The sequence below is a fragment of the Euprymna scolopes genome, chromosome 40 (assembly GCF_053919585.1).
Source record: "Euprymna scolopes isolate OS-2025 chromosome 40, ASM5391958v1, whole genome shotgun sequence".
In the NCBI taxonomy this organism is placed as follows: domain Eukaryota; kingdom Metazoa; phylum Mollusca; class Cephalopoda; order Sepiida; family Sepiolidae; genus Euprymna; species Euprymna scolopes.
The window spans coordinates 24,672,270-24,697,377 of record NC_136521.1 but is presented as its reverse complement, the minus strand read 5'-3'; the positions used below and the strand labels follow the sequence as shown (position 1 = coordinate 24,697,377).

The following is a 25,108-nucleotide window of genomic DNA, read 5'->3' as shown; positions in this document are numbered from 1 at the left end:
ATTGAAAGTTATTTTGTAGGGAAATGTACACAGAAACACACACACACACATTTTCACTATATATAGGTTTATAGGTTTAAACTTTTATAGATATATAGGTTTAAACCTTTGATTATTTTAGGATCGCTTGACTTAATTTTTCTGCATTTTTACCATTTGATCTCTCATCTAAGTGGAAAGTTATGCTATGCTTCAACTTCTATAAGACCCACTCCCCTCAACATTGAACACTAAATGGTTTTACATTTTTTAAATATTCAAAACATTTTTTTTCACATGGCTGTCTTTGTTTAATTACAGCCTGGATTGTCATTTTAAGGTAATTATGTGTGGTTTTACAACTTTTCTGGTTGTATTTAGGGTTCAGAATAAAACAATTTAGTTAACTGCCCTAAAAATTTAGAATGGTCCAAAAAATATGGACTCATTTAATGTTAAATATATATGCCCAACTAATCCTCCATTCTAAATTTTAATTTTTTTTTTTCAGGGTTTTCACACGTAAAAAAGAAGTAGAAGCTTTTTTTGGGAGGTGGGGGGTGGGGGGGCTTTTTAATGTGAATATAAATTCTTTTTAATTTAACAAACTTCTTAATGTTCCTATTTACTTCCGCTTGAGGACGGAGTTAAACACAAGGTCAGCTTTTGATGTGTGGAAAATCCAGCTCTCCAAAAAGGAACATTCTGGAGTGTAACAAAAATACAAATTGCTTCAGTCTAAAAGGATTTTTTCTTAACTTCCCAATGACAAAAAAGATATTACACTTTGCTCCTAGCTAAAAAGCCAAGATACAAATGTTTTCCATTAATAGTATAGTATCCAAAATTTTTGATGAACTCATTGAGATTTTCATCTATATTTTTCTTTTGTGCTATTTTTCTTATTTATCCACTTGTACCTCGCTCTCTTGGCAGAGCCATGAATTTGCCGACTGCTACCCCACACAAATAGGTCACTCCCTCTTCCACTGAAAACTGAACCACCTCTGTAAGTAGCAATTCATGATGATTTTAAGATGTGATTCTGGTGGCTGAACCATTTTTCCACTTCAGCCCCTTATTTCAACTAGACCGGAAATCAAGAGAGATTCAATCTAATCTGGTCACTTCATACTTTAATACCTGTAAGTTCATCCTAATCATCTTCAATCTAATTCTTCAGAAAATCCTTATTTCTCCTATTTTTGTTCCCACATATACTAGAAGGTAATGGTTGAGAGTCACTCATGCTGAAAACCAATGCCAAGAAGTATTTTTTTTAAGAACATTAAACTCATAGATGGTTGATATGCCATAAACCAAGCCATTTTTCTTAAGTTCATGTGTTTATATGTTTGTAGGTGCAGGATAAATTCTTAAACTAATTAACCGATCATTATGAATTTTAAAACACAACTGCTAGATGTATAGGTAGGTAATATGGGCAATGTGGGCTATATTTAGTTTAATTTATGTTTATGCAAAGGGATCAAAGAAAGGGTAGGAATCCTTGGTGAAAAGTCAGATGTATCCAATTTTCATGAAAATTGTAATAATAGGTATCAGACCTCAATTAATATTCCCAAAGTTTCAGTTTCTTAGGAGTATTTTTAAAGAATTTAAGATGTGATATGGGCACATTCTCCCATTTTACAAATTCAAATATTTCAGATTTGCATTGAATAGTCATGAAATACCAATAAAGCAAGATTCCCTGAATTTTAATTTCTTTTTAAGCCTTGAATCTAGAATCAAAATCATGTAATGGATTTTAATTAAAATTTAAATAAAGATTCCTGAATAAGTTTTAGTAACAATTTACCTTGATTAAATTTAATTTTTATTAGAGGAAATAAAAAGTGCAAAACTGTTCAGGACATTTTACATGAAATGAGTATTCTTTACTATAATTATAATAAAAAATACCAATACCAAGATAAAACAATGGCAATATTTTTTTTTTAAATATTTATTTTGTGGGTTTTGTGAAAAAAAATATTTTCAATAATCAAATTTGAAAATGAAAGAGATGCAACCAGAATATGGCTATTAGCATGGAGGTGCTCAGTAAAGAAACACCAAAAAATAGTTTTTCAGTTCTCCTGCCTAGTTTAATGATAGCAAATTATCAAAGTTCAATTATCATTTTTTTTTTTTTAGTACAGATTTTATCTTTAGTCATTCTTATTTGGCCAGCTGCCTTGAATGAATTCTATTTTTCTAATGCATTTAAGAATGTCTGTCTTTGTATCTCTTATTTAAATAGATATTTTAGATTCTTTATCTCCAATGTCACTGCTGGTTTATTCTAATATAATATAGTAAAGTATAATATAGTAGTCAGTCTATTTCTCAATATTTTGTCATTCATAGCTTTCTTATATTTGAGTCAGTTCTTTTGATTGATCGTTATAGTATGTTGGTAAGCACAATAAAATGTAATACGATTTAATTGCTTCTAGAAACTACTTTAACCAGGTCGGCATTATTTTAATGCAAACGCTATCTTGAAAAAATATACATAATTCTGTATTCTAAATGCAGAGTTTGTTTTAAACCAATATTTCAAAGTAATATTTTAGAAAAATGTACAACAGCATAGTTTTCTTAAAGAAAAAAAAAGAAATTATAAATATTACTGGGCAACGTTGAGTAGATACAATTAGTATTTAATAAATATTTTTAAACTTTTGAGAAATTTCCTAAAAGAAAAAGAAAAACCTGTTTGAGGATGAAACTGATGAAATTCACATGTAAGAAAGTTATTTTAGACAAAATGACTTTCATTTATTTGTTCAATTTGCAACATACCATCCCCTTTTGACTCCTTTATTTTGACATTTCAACCTCCAGAAAAGTTTAACTTTACAACTGAATTTTACGAAATACTTTATCTGCTATACCACAGATCTTTGCAGATAATTCTAGTATGAATTTTATGAGTCTTAAACATATTTTGTTTCTAGATGTACAATCTTCCTACTTGTCATTATATATCACTTTTTACTATATATATATATATATATATATATATATATATATATATATATATATATGACCTGAGTTCAACAAGGCACCTAGAGAAGGTTGGAAGCTACAGCAACCAGAACGTTATGAAAATAATACTAAAAATGAGGACAGTAGTCCAAAGAATCCAAATAATATGAAAAGGACTTTCATTAATTTGTTCATTTATTTATTTGGACATTTTCATAATTAATGTTAAAACAAGACAAGCTGTTTGAATTCTATTACTCATATGAATATTATGTCTGACATGTAAGTGGGATGACAAATACCCTTGAAATTCTTATTCATCAATGAAACAACAGGAAAGTGTATGGGGGGTATGTTTGTCATGCTTAAGAAGAGTACTTGATTTAACCTCCATCATCAGTGGATTGAAACAACTCATAATCTGATTAATACCGGATTTCATCTTTGGGTCAATTAAATACACTTTTAATCTAAGCATGATAGACCAACGAAAAGTATACTTTAAACTTAGGTGTGACAAACCAGAAAAAAATCGCTGAAAATGCTATTTCAAATTGTTACATACACACCATAACCATCTCTGTGACTATGCTACATCAGAGCTAATGTTATCACTTTATGTTGATATCTATATAATAAAGTTGGTCTATTTCTTGATATCCGTCATTAACATTGCATCTGACAAATCGATATTTGATTATAACTAGCCATTTACATACATATCAGTCTGTACTTTGTAAAAAAAAATGAAATTCCAATCGATTTCATCCATTATATATTCTATCTGGCTTGATTATACTTTTAGTGACAGATTTTCGTTGGATAATAAAGGGATGTTCATCTAATAAAATTGCTTAAATTTGTTAAAATTAGCAAATTATCCTTTTGTTTTCAAACACATAAAATTAAAATTTTCAAAAACAAATTAAAATGACATTAATTATTCGAAATTTCACATGGTTTTATTTCATTAATATAGATATTGCTCATTTCATTCAAATTAAAAAAATCAAACACACAAGATGAAAATTAAAAAGATCAAAGCACAATATGAAAATTAAAAAAGCAACATCATTAATATTTATGATTTACAACTTTCTTGCCTCCTTACATATAACTTTTTCAAAATAGAGTAGGGAAATATTACTGATCGTCTGAGGCATTCCTACCAGGGAATGCCAAGATAGTTTTGTAATAACCAAGATACTTTTGTAATAACCAAAATGCCTCTTTGGGGGGGGGGTAGTCTTGCCTACTTTCCGGCTTTGTGCCAGATTTTCCTTGGTGGAAAAGCAGTAAATCAACTGCTCTCACATGAAATATTCACAGCACTCAATCTAAGAGTCCATGGGCTACCATGGTGGTTCCAGACCCTCTTTTGTCAGTGTCAGCTCGGTCCTGAGGAAAGAGTCTGTTTCTTGGTAATTGCCTGAGGTGAAAATCTTGATAGGTCTGTTCATGTATATTTTTGCAGAACCAGGATGCTGTTTTTTTCTCCACATATTTTGGCCTTGTGCCACATCTCTCTTATTGGAACAGCTGCCCTTGTTTTTTCATACCAGCTTAGGTTTATCTCAGAAATTAATTTGACAGATTAGGGGATGCTTTGACAGGATGAGATATGGTTTAGGTCAGTAGGTGTACATTCCCAAGCAGTACTTTGAAGGAAAGGGGAATTATGGCCTATCATCTGAGGTGATCATAATGAAATGTTGACAGGTCAATTCATGGCTATTTTTGTACCAGGCAGAAAAATGCCTTTGGAGAAGCTGTCTTTGCTCATCTTGTGCTATATGTTCCTTAATTGGAAAACAAGTAAACACCCAGCTGCCACCAGTCCAGTCATCCAGCCAAGCAGCAGCGACCAATTTACCCCAGCATCAATCCATCCCAGAACAATCTTGTCAATCTTGTTCTTTTTTAAGGCAACTGATTTTCCATTTATTACAATTCAATACAAATGAAGCTGCCATTTCTGAACAACTCACTTTTCTACTCATTATAATTTAAATGCAAACAAACCTGCTTTTTCATGACAATTCTCAATAAACCTGCTTTTTCATGACAATTCTCAATAAACCTGCTTTTTCATGACAATTCTCAATAAACCTGCTTTTTCATGACAATTCTCAATAAACCTGCTTTTTCATGACAATTCTCAATAAACCTGCTTTTTCATGACAATTCTCAATAAACCTGCTTTTTCATGACAATTCTCAATAAACCTGCTTTTTCATGACAATTCTCAACAAACCTGCTTTTTCATGACAATTCTCAATAAACCTGCTTTTTCATGACAATTCTCAATAAACCTGCTTTTTCATGACAATTCCACACTTGCATTCTGCCTTTCCCAGAACAATATGTCCTTCAGTTCAGTCCTCCACTCTCAATGACATTCACTTTGACCAGCAGTTTACCAGCAAACTATCCTTGAGCGACAAAACCCACCAAACCATCTCTCCCACCTCATACGTCTGTTTGATCAAATGACCAGATTCGCCAATCAGTCTCTCCAACCTCAGAAACATTAAATTAGTTGAATGACTAGACCCACCAAACCATTTCTGCAATTTCAGAGATCTCTACGTTCAACCAGCTGAGTGACCACCTTTGAGTAGCGACAGTAGAGAAGTTATATGAACGAATCCATACAGAGAAATAGTTTGTTACTGCTACAAAGTAACACGATCAAATGCTCCTTGCCAACCTTTGCTGTGATACTAGCAGTTGAAACAACCCTATTTTATTACATGTAACTTTATGCTTCTATAAACATGTTATTCATTATTGACACATTTAACTTTCATTTGACATTTTTCCTTTGCTATGGCCATATTTGTCTTGGGCTTCTAATAACTTATTCAAAATAGTGACAAATGCATCCACATACAAAGCTCTAACTTTTATTTCTTGCAGATACTTTGCTAAGCCGTTTTATGTAATTAGTGAAAAAAGTGGAATCACATTTTCATTTTCTGGTGAAAAAAGCTGAAAAATTTACTATTTTTAGCTTATGGAAGTAAAGAGTCACACAAGACATTCAACTTAAAGATGTCTCTTATAAAATTCTAAAAGCAAACAACAACAAAACATTACTTTGAAGATGCTCACTATGCCGTATGAAGAGCCGTTAACAACTAATATTATTGCTGCTCTCACTACTGTTACAGTTAGTAAAAAAAGTAATATATATATATATATATATACACACACACACACAAAATGGAATTCAAAGTAAGCAAAAACCAAAATACACATACACATGCTAAGAAATATTCAAACAAGTATCAACAAAATATCTTTGTCACCCCCGCTCCTTCACCAGTCGGTGATAATTCTTGGCCGTCTAAACTTACTGGTATGAGGAAATGACTGAATTATCGGTTGATCGTCTAGATATATATCCTGGACCAATTCATTGTGTACCCTCTTAATGACGAACGTCGTCGAAAGAGAGCCGTGGATTTTTAGTGTAGTAAAAGAAAGAAAGGATAAAACGATTCTGCACACAAATATATATTCAAAAAAAAAGTACAGTTCTTATAATTCTTTCAGAGTCCTGAAGGAAGCGATGTGTTATTATTCTAAGAATATGGTTGAAGGCGTCAGCTTGTAACCTTGTGGAGTGTCGGTCTATGGGTATCTGAAGAAATGTGTTTTAAGTCAAGAGCCCGCTCTGCTCTGACTTTCTGTGTTCTCTCTATCTGTCCATCTGAGAGTCTGTCTTCTGCGCATTCCCCCCGTATCTCTCTAACTTGTTGATATATATATAAACATTCATGTTCGCCCTCTGAACATCACGCGGATATTATTTCTCTTTGTTTAGAAATTTCGTTCTCAGTCCATAATCTGAATCATCATTTCTAAAAATAAAACAATCGCTCGCTTCAAAGATCTGATCGAACTCAAATAAACAGTTAGTAAATACAGTTTCTCTTTTAACCTTTAACACACAAAGTTCTTGTGATTCTTAAATAAACAATTTGACACCAAGTGGTTTTGTCTTTCTTCCTAACGGGGGGGGGGGCATCAACCTCCCCACACCCTTACTTCGTTACAATCTTGTTTAATAAACTTTATACATAGCATCTCCAACTAATCATTCTTTGTAACAATAAAATGTTAGTTTTAAGACAAGCACAGTGTTGTTCATTTTCTCTAAATTTTTTGTCATCATAAGGTGAATTTAGCTTTTGCGAAATGGTAACCCATCATCATCATCATCATAACACAAACCACCTTCGATATGTGATTAGTAGCTGCAGTAAATAGAGAATGATGTCCTTCAAAGATGAAACAAAAACTCTTTTTGCATGTTGCACAATTCGATTCAATGTCAAAAGAAAGAACGGCAATGTCTATATGGATAGATATATAGATATATACAATTAATTTTATTGAAAACTTTAAAACACTGCAAAATAAAGAGTTTGTAAAGAATGAGAGTTCAAAGAGTCTAAGCATGTTCTGGTGAAAGAAAAGTGTTTGTCTGCATGGAGAAATTAAGTACATGTGTTCATTTTAGCTGATGCCATATGCATTTAAGTGTGGGTATAAGCATGAATATGTCGGTAGATTAGCATGTTTATCTTACCAATGGCAATGTATGTACAAACTGTGTATATATGTTTGGTGATTGGTACATGTGTGCTTTGGTGGTTACATGGTAAACATCTTGTCATGTATGTGCTAGGGTTAGTGGTAAAAAATTTGGTTAACTGCCATAAAACAAACTAAAATGACACGAATTAATCCCATTCTCTAAATTTCTTAATATTTTTTTTGTCGTTTTCTTCTTTCCACCAAGTTGGATGAGGTGTCCACGTGTAATTACCAAAAAATTATGAATTTCATTTTTATTTTTGTGAAGGTGAAGTATTCAGCAGAGAGTAATAATGTATTTATTTAAAAACAATCATATTTCTCCATTACAAACATGTTTCTCATGTACAACAATCATATTTATCATTTACAATCATATTTCTCATTTACAAGCAATCATATTTCTCATTATGATCATATTTCTCATTTACAAACAATCATATTTCTCATATCAATCATATTTCTCATTTACAAACAATCATATTTCTCATATCAATCATATTTCTCATTTACAAACAATCATATTTCTCATTTACAAGCAATCATATTTCTCATTATGATCATATTTCTCATTTACAAACAATCAATCATATTTATCATTTACAAAAAATCATATTTCTCATTGCTATCATATTTTTCATTACTATCATATTTCTCAGTAACTAACAATCATCTTTCCCATTACAATCATATTTCCCATTTATAAGGAATCATATTTCTCATTACAATAATATTACTCATTACTATCATATTTCTCATTACAATAATATTACTCATTACTATCATATTTCTCATTACGATCATATTTCCCATTTATAAACAATCTTATTTCTCATTTACAAACAATCATATTTCTGAGTACGATCATATTTCTCATTCGCAAACAATCATATTTCTCATTAGAATCATACTTCTGATCACAATCATACTTATCATTCACAATCATACTTCTCATTACGATCATATTTCTCATAAACAATCATGTTTCTCGTTAAAATTATCTTTCTCATTACGATTATATTTCTCATTTACAAACGATTATATTTCTCATTACAATCATATTTCTATTGATGATCATATTTCTCATTTGCAAACAATCATATTTCTCATTATAATCATATTTCTTATTTACAATCATATTTCTATTTACGATTATATTTCTCATTTACAGTCATATTTGTATTTACCATCATATTCCTCATTGACAATCATATGTCTCCCTACAATCATATTTCTCATTACAATCATACTTCTTATTACGATCATATTTCTCATTTACAAACAATCATATTTTTCATTACGATCATATTTTTCATTTAGAAACAATCATATTTCTTATTACAAACATATTTCTCATTTACAAACCATCATATTTCTCATTATGATCATATTTCTTATTTACAATCATATTTCTATTTACGATCATATTTCTCATTTACAAATAATCATATTTTTCATTACAATTATATTTCTCATTTACAAACAATAATACTTCCCATTACAATCATATTTCTCATTTACAGTCATATTCCTATTTACCATCATATTCCTCATTGACAATCATATTTCTCATTACGATCATATTCCTCATTTAAAAACAATAATATTTTTCATTAAAATCATATTTCTCATTACAATCATAGTGCTCATTACAATCATATTTCTCATTTACAATCATATTTCACATTACGATCATATTTCTCATTTACAAACAATCACATTTCTCATTAGAATCGTATATCTAATAAACATTCCTATTTCTCATTACGATCATATTTTTCACATAAAACCTATCATATTTCTCATGAGAATCATATTTCTCATTACGATCATATTTTTCATGTAAAACCTATCATATTTCTCATGAGAATGATATTTATCATTACAATCATATTTCTCATTTACAAAGAATCATATTTCTCCTTACAATAAAATTTCTCATTACAATCATATTTCTCGTTTACAATCATATTTCGCATTTACAAAAAATTACATTTCTCTTTTACAATAAATCTTATTTCCTATTTACAATCATATTTCTCAATTTACAAACAATCACATTTTTCATTAAGATCATATTTCTCATTTATAAACAATCATATTTCCCGTTTACAAAGAATCATATTTCTCATTACAGTTGCATTTCTCATTTACAAACAATCCTACTTCTCATTACTATCATATTTCTCATTTACAAACAACTATATTTCTCATTAAAATTATATTTCTAATTACGATTATATTTCTTATTTACAATCATCTTTCTCATTACGATGATATTTCTCATTTACAAACAATCATATTTCTATTTACAATCATATTTCTATTTACAATCATATTTCTATTTACAATCATATTTCTCATTTACAAACAATATTTCTCATATCGATTATATTTGTCATTTACCAACAATCTTATTTCTCATTTATAAACAATCATATTTGTAATTACAATCATATTTCTGATTTACAAACAATAATATTTCCTATTACAATCATATTTCTCATTACATATTTCTTATTTACAAACAATCATATTTCTTATTTACAAACAATCATATTTCACATTGAAATGATATTTCTCATTACGATCATATTTCTCATTTACAAACAATAGTATTTCTCATTACAATCATATTTCTCATTACGATCATATTTCTCATTGACAAACAAGAGTATTTCTCATTACAATCTTATTATTAATTACAATCATATTTACAAATAATATTCTCATTACAATCATATTTGTCATTTACAACCAATCATATTTCTTATTAAAATCATATTTCTGATTAGGATCATATTTTTCATTTACAAACAATTATATTTCTAATTCTGATCATATTTCCCATTTACAATCAATCGTACTTTTCATTACGATCATATTTCTCATTACAATCGTATTTATCATTTACAATACATCATTAAAATCATATTTCTCATTGCGATCATATTTCTTATTTAAAACAATTATATTTCTAATTACAATAATATTGCTCATTACAATCATATTTCTTATTTACAATCATATTTCTTATTTACAATCAGATTTCTTTTTTACAATCAGATTTCTCATTTAGAAGTAATTATACTTCTTATTTATAATAAATCATATTCCTCATTATCGGGACAAGATCAAAGTGTAGTATCTGTTCTTCAGATGCTGCACTTCTATTTCTTGTTCTCTTTCGGTGGAGGAGAAATCCTTCACGACTGAGACAATTTTTATTTTTGTACCTTTTCTCCACGTTAAAAAACGACCCTGGTGTCTAACTCTGTCCCGTGGGGAGGCATAGTAAATAGGTACAATCATATTTCTAATTTCAATTATATTTCTCATTACGGTCATATTTCTCATTTATAAACAATCATATTTCTCATTATGATCATATTTCTCATTACGATCGTATTTCTTATTTACGAAAAATCATATTTCTCTTAGAAACAATTAAATTTCTCATTACAATCATATTTATCATTTACAAACGATCATAATTTTATTACAATCACATTTCTCATGTAAATAAATCATATTTCTTATTTACAAACAATCATATTTCTCATTTACAATCAATTTTATTACAATCGTATTCCCCATTTACTATCATATTTTCAATCATGATCATATTTCTTATTATGATCATATTTCTCATTCATAAAAAAATCATATTTACGATAATATTTCTCATTGACAAGCAATCATATTTCTCGTTACAATCTTATTTCCCAGTACAGTCATATTTCTTATTTACAAACAATTATATTTCTCATTAAAATCATATTTCTCATTTACTACAATCATATTTCTTATTTACAAACAATCGTATCTCTCATTAAAATCATATTTCTCATTTGCAAACAATCATGTTTCTCACTAAGATTATATTTCTCATTACAATCATATTTCTCATTTACACACCATCATATTTTTCATTGGAATCATATTACTCATTATGATCATATTTCTCTAATTTACCATCATATTTCTCATTACAATCAAAATAATAAGAAATATTATGTAAATGAGAAATATAATTGTATTATGATAATACAATTATATTTCTCATTACTATAATATTTCTTATTTACAAACAATCCTATTTCTCACTAACATTATATTTCTCATTTACAATCATATTTCTAATTACGATCATATTTTTACATTTACAATGATATTTCTCATTACAATAATATTTCTCATTTACATTCATATTTCTAATTACAATCATTTTTCTCATTCAATTTTCTCAAACAATCATATTTCTCATAAACAAACCATCCTATTTCTCACTACAGTCACATTTTTCATGTACATACAATCATATGTCTCATTACGGTTATGTATCTCATTTACAAACAATCATTTTTTTTTTTTTTTTTTTTTTTTTTTTTTTTTTTACACAGTGATCACCACTTATCAAGGCCCGGAAGCCACTCAGGGATAAGGGTTATTGCAAGTACATTACGTTAGTGAGGAGATTTGCTGAAATGTTTACTTAAGGGGGCGGTTCATTAGGAATTTGTTAACATTGGACTTGAAGACATCCAAGTTGTAGTCCGGAGGGAAGCAGGCAGACGGAACAGAGTTCCACAGGCGTGCAGTTCTAAGAAAGAAGCTTTGTTCATGGAATCTGCGTTTTGATTTAGGCACAGATATAGAGTGGGGGAAATTTTTCACAGTGGATTCAGCTAGACGGGTGTTTTTCGTGAAAGATTGGCGAGGGGGGACCAGAGATTGGAGTTCAGACGAGTGGCGAGGGGGGACCAGAGATTGGAGTTCAGACGAGATCATATTTCCTATTACAATCATATTTTCCATTACAATATTTCTCATTATGATCATATTTCTTATTACAATCGTATTTATGTTTATGCTCTAATTTCTCATTTGAAATCATTTTTTAAGTGAAAAGTAATTACACACTTTATCTTTTTATTCTAATCATTTTTTAATTACAATCATATTTCCCATTACAATCAAATTTCTCATTTACAAACAACTATATTTCTGATTACAATCATATTTCTCATTTACATACAATCATATTTCTCATTTACATACAATCATATTTCTCATTTACATACAATCATATTTCTCATTTACATACAATCATATTTCTCATTACAGCCATATTTCTCATTTACAAATAATCATATCTCTCATTACGATCATATTTCTTATTCAAAAACAATAATATTTTTCATTATGATCATATTATTCATTTACAATCATATCTCCCATTACAATCATATTTCTTATTACAATCATATTTTCTTATTTACAAACAATCGTATCTCTCATTACAATCATATTTATCATATACTAACAATCATTTTTCTCATTACAATCATATTTATCATATACTAACAATCATTTTTCTCATTACAATCATATTTCTCATTATGATCATATTTCTAATTTACAAACAATCATATTTCGATTTTACAAAAAATAATATTTTCTATTATGATCATATTTATCATTTAGCAACAATCACATTTCTCATTACAATAATATTTCTCATTACGATCATATTTCTCATTTATAAACAACCATGTCTTAATTATGATCATATTTCTTATTTACTAACCATCATATTTCTAATTACATTTACTAACCATTATATTTCTAATTTAAAACAATCATATTTCTCATTTACAAACTATCATATTTCTCATTATAATTATATTTCTCATTTACTAACCATCATATTTCTCATTACGATAATAATTCTCATTTACTTAACCATCATATTTCTCATTACGATAATATTTCTCATTTACAAAAAATGATATTTCTAATTACAATGATATTTCTCATTTACAAACAATAATATTTGTCATTATATCATATTTCTCATTTACAATCATATTTCTCATTACGATCATATTTCTCATTACGATCATATTTATAATTTACAATAATATTTCTTATTGCGATTATATTTCTCATTTATAAAGAATCATATTTCTCATTACAATCATATTGTTCCAATATTACGATCATATTTCGCATTACAACCATATTTATTATTTATAAACACCAATATTCTGCATTACCATCATATTTCTCATTACGATCATATTTCTCATTACAATCACATTTCATATTTCATAACAATCATATTTCTCATTACGATCACATTTCATATTTCATAACAATCATATTTCTCATTACAATCACATTTCATATTTCATAACAATCATATTTCTCATTACAATCACATTTCATATTTCCAAACAATCATATTTCTCATTACAATCATATTTCATATTTCCAAACAATCATATTTCTCATTACGATCACATTTTCTGTTAATAAACAATAATTTTTCATTACAATTATATTTCTAGTTATGTCCATATTTCTCATTCACAATCATATTTCTGATTAAGATCATATTTGTCAATTACAAGCAATCGTATTTCTAAGGTACAAACAATCATATTTCTCATTATGATCATATTTCTCATTTACAAACAATTATATTTCTCATTAATATTCTCATGACAATAATATCTTATTTACAAACAATAATACTTCTCATTACAGTCATATTTCTCATTACGATAATATTTCTCATTTACAATCATATTTCTCATTGAGATAATATTTCTCATTTACAAACAATCATATTTCTCATTACGATCATATTTCCCATTTATAAACAATCGTATTTCTCATTACAATCATATTTCTCATTAAATCATATGTCCCATAATGGTCATATTTCTCATTTACAAACAATCATATTACGATCATAATTCTTATTTACAAACAATCATATTTCTAATTACGATCATATTTCTCATTTATAAACTATTATATCTACCATTACAATTATATTTCTCATTTACAAACAATCATATTTCATTTACAAACAATCATTTATCATTTACAAACAATCATATTTCTCATTTACAAACAATCGTATTTCATGTTTCTCATTTACGATCATATTTCTTATTTACAATCATATTTCTAATTACAATCGTATTTCTTATTTACAAACATTCATATTTCTTATTTACAAACAATCATATTTATTATTTACAAACAATCATATTTATCATTTACAAACAATCATATTTATCATTTACAAACAATCATATTTATCATTGCAATCATATTTCTCATTCTCAAACAATCATACATCTATTTGTATTTATGATCATATTTCTTATTTACAATCCTATTTCTCATTTACAAACAATCATGTTTATCGTTACAATTATATTTCTCATTATGATCATATTTCTGATTTACAAACAATCACATCTACCATTACAATTATATTTCTCATTTACAAACAATCATATTTCTCATTTACAAACAATCATATTTCTCATTTACAAACAATCATATTTCTCATTTACAAAAAATCATATTTCTCATTTGCAAACAATCATATTTCTTATTTACAAACAATCATATTTCTCATTACGATCATATTTCTTATTTACAAACAATAATATTTCTCAGTTACAAACAATCATATTTCTAATTTACAAACAACGGTATTTCTTATTTACAAACAATCATATTTATTATTATAATTATATTTCTCATTACGATCATATTTCTCATTTACAAAGAATCATATTTCTCATTACAATCTTTTTTTTTTCATTTACAAACAATTATTTTTCTTAATACGATCTTCTTTTTTTAGTTAAAGGAAATAACATAACAGCATAGTATCAGGTTGACAAGAATGTTCTTGCAGTTTTTAACTTTTAAATTCAGATTAACATATAATAAAAATTTATTGATCCAAATAAGCACTATCAGAAAACACATTTTTGTAAATGCAAAACATGTGTTTTCCTGCCAGTTACTTAAAAATCATGAAGTTGTTCAAGGCGTTTTTTATAACGCTTAGGTTTTTGAAGCATTTCTCATGCAGAATATTGTTGAGATGCTTGAAAAAGTCCTCGTCGGTAGGTGAGAGGTCTGGAGATGAGACAGAGTTTGGTAGCCCAATTTTTCAACTTTTGCAGGGTTAGTTTAACAATGTGCGATTGGGCGTTGTTGTGGAGTAGAATTGAGCCTTTTCTGTTGACTAATGCTGGGTGTTGTTGTCGAAGTTTCTGATGCATTTCATTCATTTGTTGACAGTACTTTTCTGCCATGATGGTTTCGCCTGCATTCAATAAACTGTAATGGATGAGACCAGTCACAGACCATCAATTAGTCAGCATGTCATATTTTTGGTGCAACTCTTGCTATGGGAAGTGTCATGTAGCTTCGTTGGCATCTAACTACTGAGCTGAGTGTCACCAGATGTCATAAAGAACCCATTTTTCATCACAAGTCCAGTCCAGAAACGGGTCATTCTTGTTGCGTGAAAAAAGGACAGATGACATTTCATAACAGTATTTCCTTTGGTTGTCATTCAATTCTAGAGACACCCACGTTTTTTTGTCTTTCCAATCTTTCTCAAGTGGTTGGAAATCATTATATACATCATGTCTAATTCAGAAGCAAGTTCTCAAACAGTTGTATGTGAATTGGCTTGGACCAAGGCTCTTAATTGATCATTGTCAACATCTGATGGCCAACTACTACTCATCATCTTCAAGACTTTCACTGCCACCACAAAATTTCCTAAACCACAATTTTGCTGTCTGTTCCTGAACCAACGAGCTGTTTCAGCAGCTGTTCGGCCTAGCTCAAATCGAAGTAAGAAAATTGTGTAAATTTACTTTTTTCCATCTTGTATTTAACATTCTGAAAAGAGGACATAATTGTTTTAGAACGATTGTAATTTAAACGATTAGATAGAGCGAAAACGGTTCTTTAAAATGATATATAAAGTAATTATAACAAAAACGTATTCAAAATCAAAATTAAAAATTCCGCAAGAACTTTTTTTCGACCTAATAATTCCAAACTTCAAATTAACTGAAACGAAATTGCTTTACTTAAAAGAATTCAAAAGTTTTTATTTTTGGCATTTGTTTCTTATTTACCATCAACAGTTTTTTTTTGTTTGTTATCTTTTTTATGAACCAAATTATTTTCTTTTATCCATGTATGAACTGTGCTGAAATGGCTGTGTTTATATGGACTATAGTTACTAAAAGGAACTTATTATACAATGTCATATTAGTTTCCATTTAAATTTTTATTGTTTTTTAAAGATTAAATCTTTAAAATGAAAATTGTTATCATAATAATAACAAAAATAATAATTTTCATGAAATTTGAAGAAATTAATTTTTAAAATTCATCAAAAGAGATCTCAGTTTTCTGAAACCATTTCAAATATAGTGAATTAAAAGAAGAAGTTACCTACTTTTTACCAAAAAATTACATTATCAAAAAAAGATATATATATACAGATATACAGAAATGTATGGAAGACAATAACTGTAATAATATTTTGCTTTATCATTTTTAGCTTTATACAGAACAATAGTTTTGTAATAGTTTATAGAAATCAAAATATTATTATACCTAAATTTCTTTATTCTTGAAAGTAATAAAAATTTTTAATAATTTAATTATTGTTGTTATTAGAAAAATCAAATTATTTGTTGTTATCAGAAAAATCAAATTTAATCATAATATGTTAGAATGTATACAATTATTCCTTTTATATCTAAAAATAATAATATATAACTTGGTATTTCTTTTAAATTTACTTTGAAATTATTGATGACTAGCAGTTTAGTTTTCTTTAGAATTTGAAATTTTTTATATAATTTTGTTCAAAATATTTCTTTGAAACAAAACTGCATTATTTTTATCAATTTTGTTTTTTTTTGTTTTGTTTTGTTCATATGATGATTGGAAATTTTAGCAATTACATTACTCAAATTATTTTTAAACTTGTTATAGCAATAAATTCTTTTTAAAAAGCCCATTCTGAGTGTGGAGAAGTAAATTAAATTCAATGATAATTTTATTATTCATTGAAAAAAGAACTCGTAAACAATTTTTTTTTATTTTTACTCTTTTCCATCTCTAACCAGAAACATTGCCACTTAGAACGTAAGGTGGTATTATTTGGGATTGTGTCTAACAGGGAACAGATATCTGTTTACATTACATTTAAATTTCTGCAGGTTAGTACAGTCAGGAAAGCAGGAAACAAAGGGAATTTCAAAGTCTAGCAGTCTGAGAGAAAACACTTACTAGCATCTAGGGACCTCAACAGTGAAGGGGTGAAATTTTTCTGCTTGTCAGGTATGTATGCTGAGGGGGCACAAGTGCTATGAATTCATCAGAGTACATTCCATACTTGCAAAACAGGTACAGAAATATGACATTGTGGTAATGGAACAGAGGTTGGAGCTTGTCTGACACTGCAGAACCTATTAGATTTGATACTCTATTTTGGACCCTGTCTAAGAGTGATACTATTGGTAGGTGCACTAGCCCAGATGTGGCAATAGACTCCATGCACGGGTGAATTGTGACTTTGTAAAGATATAGGATACTCTCTGGTAGAGGGAACCCACCTTCTTTGCATCGGCCTTGACAATGTCCTTAAATACTTCAATACTGCCTGTGAGTGCTGAGTCAAGTAGTTTGAAAGATGGACTCTCAGGAAGAGTGTTATTCATCATGGCAATCGTTGATTGAGGAAGTTTTTTTTATAGTTGTTAAAGGAAAGAAGCTTAGTCTTAGTAGCATTAAATGTTACCAACTATTTACAAGCCAATTTCACTGCAGACTGAAGGTCATTTTCTAAGGTTTTTGCCATTGTCTTGGATATGTATAAATTTGTTTTTTCCCTCATGTTTGTCATCAGCAAATATACCCATCCTAGACACAATTTTATCAGGAAAATCATTTATATCAGGTATAATAAAGGCTCAAGGGTTGACCCTGGGGCACATCTGCACTGATATCATGTTTAGACGTACGGTCATTGAGGACAACCTGGGTTTTTGTCTTGTCTAGTAAGAATCTGATTATCTTGAGTATTCATTCAGAAATACTATAATATTTAATTTTCATGAGAAGACTTCATGCCAGTCCTTGTCAAAGGTTTTAGATATATCAATGGTTACAGCTCTAACTTTTTCTATCTTATCTAGTGCATGCTATATGCATTCAGAGATGACAGTTAAAATATCCACAGTAGAACAGGCTTGCCTAAATCAATGCTATAGGTCAGAAACAAGCTTTGCATTTACAAGATGGTGGATTAATGCTTGATTGATTAAAGATTTTAGGAAAGAAGGGAGAAGACTAACTGGACGATAATTAAGAGAGTCAATTTTTTCACCAGAATTCTTGAATACTGGTACAATGGAAGCAATGTTCTACAGGGTGGAACAATAAATAAATTGTCACCCTAAAGAAAACAATGCTACAGCTTTATTTTAAAACTTTCATTGAAAAAATCAATTCAAGTAACTTTATTATGTAGTAGAGCTCACATCTATTCAATGTAGTCGCCTTCAACCTCAATCACCACCTCAATACGGGTCCAGAACTGGAAACATCCCTTTTCCACAAGCACCAGTAAGAGCTCAGCGGATGGTGGCAATCAGACTGGCTTTGATGTTGTAGGAGGTCATGTTGGTGATATTCTCAACATACGACCAAATGAAGTAGGCAGGCCAACGGATTCAGTTCGAGGGAGAAGGGGCCAGTGAAAGAAGGGTAAAGTCATAGCACTCCTTCTGAAGCCAAGCGTGGGTCTCTTTGGACTTGTGGGCCAGCACCGAGTCCTACTGCCACACCCAGGGTCTGCCAGCGGCCACCTGATTTCACCAGGGGTTCACCATACTCTTCAGCACATCCAGGTACATTTTGGTGTTGACTTTCAAGTTTACTTGCATGATGTGGCCTTCACTTGAAACCACACCAAAGTCCATAACCATGGCCAGAAACTTTGTTTTCGTCACCTTGGGCATGTTCCTGTTATTCTTGGCAATCCAGCAATGCATTTTGAAGGTGCTAGCAATGGTTCTGTTGTCATGACTTGGATTGGTAGAGAGCATTAGTTGTATATAAGCGCATCTCCAATCTCGCTCGTTGAACATTGTGTCACTTTCAGACATGACAGAAGGCTCCTATCATTCTTTGGATTTGTACACAACTGGCCAACTAGGAAATGGTCTGCAACAAAAACAGCAAACTGGTTTTCATCAAACCACAATTTTATCATTCCACCCTGTAGCTATCATTCAATTATTTAATAATATTTAAATAGAGTTCCAATTTGAAAGCAAATAATTATTATTTATTATTACATTACAATAAAAAATATATAACATTGTGAATTTTGAAACCAATGGGGGTGTTGATTATCTGAAAATAGAATATTGAATGAGAGCAGATGGTGGGTGAGATGCAAATTCCGTCTGTTTATTGAATTACTGTTCATCCATAGATTTTCAATTGTTAGTAGAAATTATTTAACATTTTTCATAGTTTTTCGAATTATCCAAATATCTCAATCTTTTGTTTTGTTTTCAAGGTTAAAAAATATTCTTACGTTGATGACTACACGTTCATACGCAAAAGAGAAATATAAAATTGCGTTGTAATATTTCCAGTAAAATGTTATCAAAAACACATATCAATTTTGCAATCATTTTTTTGTGCGCGAAAATACTAAATAAACAAAGCTTTATTAAATGATAATATAGTTAATAATATAAATTATTTTTTCTTCAAGTTATATCGATTTTATTACACAGAATTTAGGGGCATTTTTCATTATATATAATTATTAAGAAAATTATTCTTAACATCTACAGTGCTTTATTTGGTGCTTATACAAAGAGCGGTGATAGATTGATTTTTTTAAATATGTCCTTTTAAGCCAGAACAATATTTCTTACTGAATTGTCATGTCGAAAAAAGTAATATATCCAAAATTTCTGGAAATTCGAGTAGAACAACTGCTATTGTGTTTTTAGTTAAAAAAAAATCTTTCACTATCTGCTAAACATGTTGGATGCAATTATGATGTAATCTAAAATATGCTTTCTGAGTTATGTCCCCTCTTTCAGTAATCTTCACAATCTACTTTAAAACATCTACGAAAAATACAATTTTCCTAATTTTTCATATAAATTACTTTTAAGTCTAAATAACTTTCTACTCAATGAATTTTCATAATTTTGGAAATATTACTATTTTCGACATGACAATTAAATATTATTTTCGCTTAAAAGGACATATTTAAAAAAATCAATTTGTCGTCTCTCTTTCAACAAGCATATTGAACATTGAAAAAATATTTTTAAAATTCATACCTATTTTGTTTTTTAGTAATTTGGGTAAAGGTGTTTTTGTTTACACAAAATAATCCATTTTCATTAAGCATTTTAATAAAATAATGTATTCATTATATTCTGTTTAATAAATAAATATCAAATACTGAAAGTTTGATTAAAATTGTCTTATTTCCTGAATTTTGGTGAAGAGTCAAAATTATTTTAAATTTTAGGGATCGGTTATTCATTTTCCCCCATACTAATTATGTCATCACATAATTTGTTTTATTCATTTATTCATTTTCAAGAAATTATTTATTTATTCAATTTCAAATATTTTAGATGGGGGGATCATTTCCATATATGGTAAACTGATCACCAATTTTTGGAAACTTAATATAGAAAAAGCGCAACCAAAAAAAAAAAAAAAAAAAATATATATATATATATATATATATATATATATATATATATATATATATATACTAGCAGGTTGCCTGGTTGTAAAATATGCATAAATATTATACTTTAATTGAAGCAGATTTCTAATTCATCATTAGAATCAATTCTCTATTGATTATTATCTGATATGATTTCAAAAGTTATGAAAAAATATGGCTTACATACCATCTGCTAGAATCGAAGCTAGATTATTTAGCACTCCAGCCTTAGTCATTATTTATTTCTACAACATTGTTACCATCTTAACTACAGACCAATGGATATAACAGGTTAAAAATTAAGTGACTTTGAGCAATAAATGTTTAATTTTGAGCATGTGCAAAAGTAACAGCAGGAGTAATATCATGGTGAACTGTTTTGTTTTCAATTTTGACCTCTTAGTAGCAATATTTGCCAGCTAAAATCCAAACCGAAAGTGTACTACAGGTTCAAATACCCCGTATATCAAATTTCCACTCAGTACCCAAATATTCAGAGAGGAGTTTAGTAGAAACTTTTCACACACACACACCAACAAGGTAACTTATAAATATACTTTCATGAGCTAGAACATTTTCATCTTAAATTCTACGCAGTTATGACGAATGTAGAAACTATACATAAACTATTCAACCAATAGTGAAATAGAACTAATCATCTAATAAGAAATCACAAAAAATGAACAAGTAATTAATGCTCGTTTTTTCAAAGAAATGTGCAAATTAGTTAACCTTCATGTTGTTGCTTGTACATTAATAAGTTCATTTTGATGATTTATAAATAATAAAAGTAGGCTTTTAATATCAATATTGGAGCGTGACAAAAACTCAACTTTATATATGTACTACCAGGCCAAATTGAAGCTAGATTATTAGTATTCCAGCATTTCTACAGCATCAGACTAACAAAAAATAGATACGACTGGTTAAAAATAAAGCGACTTTGAGCTTTCAATGTTTAATGTTGTGTATGCACAAAGGTAACAGCAAGAGTTATGTTTTATTCGACTCACCCTGTAAAAGTCAACTGTTTTATTTTCAATTTTGACTCCATACCAGCAATTTTTGCCAGCTAAAAAGCCAAATCGAAAGTGTGCTAAAATCCAAATACTCTATATATTAAATTTCAACTCTGTAGCACACCAACAAGGTCACTTTATATATATATATATATATATATATATATATATATATATATATATATATATATATATATATATATTGAACACTACAGAGTTATTCTTTTTTCCAATTTTTCTGGATATTTTTTCCATTCACCAAGTGATCTTTTTTATTTCAGCTGGAGTATTGTATAAATTTGGCGCCCAAACGTTGTTGTTCAGCCATATTCTTCTCAAGCTCTTTCTATCAGTGCATCCGATTATCAGGAGCGATTGTTATTGTTTTTGTTTTTTTCTTTAAGGTTTGATGTGTTTATAATTAAAAAAAAAATTTTTTTTTGGTTATAAAGGTGGGTGCAGGAAAGTTAGGGGCGAATTATTTTTATTTTTAATTTTGATTTTTTTATTTTATAGTTTATTTATTTAGTTATTTTTGCTCGGACGTAAAATATGCTTACATATGATATTTTAATTTGTCCAGATTTTGTATATATTATTATAGACTCGGGATTTCAAAAGTAAAAAAAAAAAGTATTTGAGTAACATCAGCTAGAATCGAACCAAAAGCAAAACTGTAACATTCAAAGCTGTTACCACTCTACGAATGTGACACGCATATGAACTAATTAGAAATTAAAAATAAACTAAGACGAATGTACAAAATGTATAACGATTTTTCAATTTTTACCCATTTTTGGCCCCTTAAAAACTATTTTAAATGGCTTAAAGACCAATAAAAGAACGGTACATAAAATCCAATCATTTTAAGCCATCTTTCGCACCGTTCTGCAACTTTTAGTTTCGGAAGATAGAGTTTGGAAATATGGAGACAGACAGACATATAGCTTTTCATAAATTAGATTTTATGCAATTATGCAGAAGTAGACACATAAATAGAATTCAGCGTAATAATCAAACCAATCATTTAATAAGAGAGCATAAAAAATGAATTCAAAGAATTATGCAAATTAGTTAACATTCATGCAGATGCCTACATATTCATGACTGAGTATATTAACAAGTTCGTTTTACTTATTTTATGTAAAAAAGCAGGTTTTTGATAACAATGTCAGAGCAAGAAAAAACTCAACTTTATAAGCCATATATATATATATATATATATATATATATATATATATCGCATTAGCCTTCGAAATGCCATGGTATAAAGAGTCCCCAGCACCCCTAAATAAATGTGCATCCTGTTGAATAAATGAATAAATCTATATATATATATTGTTTTTATACCTTCATTTTCCTTTCTCGTTTACTTATATATATATATATATATATATATATATATATATATATATATATATATAAAATAGCAAGCCGCCTGGCGTTGCCCGGTCGTAAGATATGCTTAAATAAATTTTAATTCATGCAGATTACATATTTATTATTATAGAGACAATTCTCTATCAATTATTATATTGAACCTAATATATAATAGTGCAATCAAAACTTGGGTGCCATTAGCTCGAATCGAAACCAAAGCATACAACTCTCCACCCTGCTTGCAGAGAGAAGGCTTCTTCAAGCAAATGTGAATAGTCTCCAAGATCTTCAGGTAATAGATGAAATGAGCATGACTCATTCACCATTCTGAGTCATGCTCATTTCATCTATCACCTGAAGATCTTGGTATTCACGTTTGCTTGAAACAAAGGGAATGTCTCTTAGGTTTGGACATGATTAATCTCTACATATCGTTATTTTAGACATATAGTGTATCCTTTTTTTTTTTTCTAACACACTATATCGCTATTGTTTTTAAAAACATATCATCTCCCATTTTATTTTAAACGTATTGTGTCCCATTTCACTCGATTTTATTAATAAAAAAAGGAAATCCCCTCATTCAGCTTACGAATAGTGAGGGCGAAACCAGTCAGCTGACCTCCCACATTAAATTTTTTTTTTCATTTCCCACTTTTAATCAAAACGGGTCATCCTGTTATGATTGCAATAATGACATGTTTTACTCCGCAATGCTCCTTATTTTGAGTTGAGCATATTGGGAAGTGATAATATACCATTGGCGTATTAAGAGATACTTTTTGTGTAAACAAATCGATCTTAGATATTCGGACGATATCAAAACATCATTATTTCACTGCCCACATAGCAGCTGTTGATTGGCGTAATGGTTCAAAGCTTTGACTGCCGTACTGGTGGTTGGGTTTCAATCCAGGTTTGAGGTAGTTGCCTATCCAGCCACACTGATGAGCTGTGATACAGCGAAACACTGTATGTGGATGACTATAATGCTCTTTATCTTGAGTTGAGCATATTGGGAAGTTATTCACGATATACTATTGGCGTATTAAACAAATCAAGCTTAGGTATTCGGACGATGTCAGAACATCATTATTTCACTGCCCGCACAGTAGCTGCTGATTGGCATAATTGTTCAAAGCCTTGACTGTCGTATGGGCGGTTGGGTTTCGATCCTGGCTTGAGGTAGTTGCCTGTCTAGCCGCACTGAAGAGCTGTGATACAGCGAAACAGTACTCTAAGTGGATGACTATATATATATAATGGAAATAATATTCTGACAAAATAGAGAAATAAAAAGGAACAAACCGTATTATGTGTTCATCAACGTTTCGTCTTTATTTAGAGACTTCCTCTGGATGAATGAGATTAAGAAACAAAAAGTACCAGTACAAAATATTTGAAAATGTTTCACGTGCAAAGTGTGATGCAGTTCTATTTCAGAAAAACGGAAAAAGACGTTGTAAATTCAAAAGGGGGGGGGGGGCTGGTGCTGTTAAAAAGA

The 25,108-nt window shown here is 29.3% G+C and overlaps 1 protein-coding gene across 4 annotated transcripts in view; it reads right to left on the bottom strand.

The window, feature by feature from the left end:
- LOC145265438 (RNA-binding protein 1-like) overlaps positions 1 to 25,108 on the bottom strand; it is a 616,457-nt gene that overhangs the window by 578,777 nt on the left and 12,572 nt on the right. The window lies entirely within an intron of this gene.